Here is a 1,768-nt window from a genome sequence, read left to right on the forward strand (position 1 = left end):
CTTGTTCGATTGCATTCCAAAAAGAAATCAAGAGCACTGTTCGATGTTAGCACATTATTGGGATTCTCTCTCTCATCTCTAGTTTGATATCGTTCACATAGTTGTCGTACATGTGCACGAATAGTCTGCTTTGCCTCTCCAAGTTCACTTTCCAGATTTTTGTAACGAGAGTCCAGGAACTGAGCAATTTGTCGAGCTTGAATTGTATCAAAATCTATGTCATTAAGATCAAATCGTACTTTCAAGTCAACCGCTATTACATACTTTAATTTGTGTATGCTTTCACAATCTGAGTCAGTATGCCAAGTGTACGTCAATTAGACTCCGAATCACTAGGCTTACCATTGAAAGAGGTGTATGGGACCGCAGAGAACAGTAGTGGCTACTTGCAATGGTTTTAAAACTGCAATCAATTTATTTATAAGCGTCCATTCACGCTCAGTTATTGCAGATTGTTCAGCTGTTGTACGTGAAACAATTGCTCTGTTAGCTAGAACAACCTGTTTTCTCTCCTGTTTTCAACAGGAACTCCTGTTTTCAACAGGAACTCTATTCTAAAGCAAGCGATCAAGCATATAGTACGTGGAGTTCCATTGTGTGGGACAACTCTGAATTAATTTTAAAACTGGTATTCCGAGTATGTTCTGTTGTTCTTCAAGTGCATTGCTTGCCTTATGTGAGTGATGGAACAGAGATACAATTTTTTTTTACTGTAGAGCAAATTCTACATATTATGGGATCATTTAAGCCTTCTTTTATGCTAAGCTGTAGAGTATGGGCTGCACAAAATACGCCAGTCTTTATTTCGGTGTTTATATTTTTGATAGCTAGTAGCATATTCGCTGCATTGTCAGTAACAACTGCAATTGTTTTTTTCTGTTAGTTCCCATTCATTTAGAATAGCGTTAATTTGATTAGCTAAATTTGTACGAGCTTCATTCATTGTAATTGTTGTTAAATTGTAGCACTTTCCTTCCCATTTGTTATTTATAAAGTGAACGTTTGTAGTGATGTAAGAATCTTGAGATCTAGAAGTTCAGCAATCGATTGAACAAGAAACAGACAAGGCAGTATTTAATTCTGCATGTATTTGCAAGCGTACATCATCATAAACAAGCATTAGTCTGTTTTTAAATGTTGGTTTAGATGGCAATTTGTACTTAGGCTCTATTAACTTTACAAATTGACGAAATCCGACACTATTTACAAATGAAAGTGGAAGCTGATTTGATATTATTAACTTTACTAAAGCTTTATTAAGAAGCTCAGTTCTCTCTATACTACATGGCCGTGAATTAACGTTAATTTCCCCAAAGCTACTACATACTCGAAGTCTTTTCTGTGAACGCAATTTTCTAGATTCAACCGATATTGTACTTAGGGACATTTCATCTGTTGATAAATATTCAGTTGATGTACACGAAGATGATGAACTCGCAGGTCTCCCAGAGGGGTCATCTTTACAAGATTCATCATTCTCGAGCGTATCATTACTAAAAGAAGAGGAAATATACAAAAACTACATTAATTTGTTACTGGCATGCAACTAAACTGCATAGATTACTAGAATATTAATTTTTTACGCTTGTTTGCGTTATTGTACATAATGTTGCTTTGAGTAGATAATTTATCGAACCTGCGTTTTTTTGCTTGAGTATTATCTTCAATCATGCCATGAATAATTCGCAGATGTTTATTTATCGAAGATGTAGAGCCTTTTGTTCGAAACGTCATGTCACATATTTGACAAGTTGCTTCTGAGCCATCT

At 35.5% G+C, this 1,768-nt stretch overlaps 1 protein-coding gene across 1 annotated transcript in view; it reads right to left on the bottom strand.

Annotated features, from left to right (window-relative positions):
* LOC105450325 overlaps positions 1-1,768 on the bottom strand; it is a 7,384-nt gene that overhangs the window by 2,965 nt on the left and 2,651 nt on the right. The window lies entirely within an intron of this gene.

The sequence above is a fragment of the Wasmannia auropunctata genome, unplaced genomic scaffold (genome assembly GCF_000956235.1).
Source record: "Wasmannia auropunctata unplaced genomic scaffold, wasmannia.A_1.0 LD336064.1, whole genome shotgun sequence".
Taxonomy (NCBI): Eukaryota; Metazoa; Arthropoda; class Insecta; order Hymenoptera; family Formicidae; genus Wasmannia; species Wasmannia auropunctata.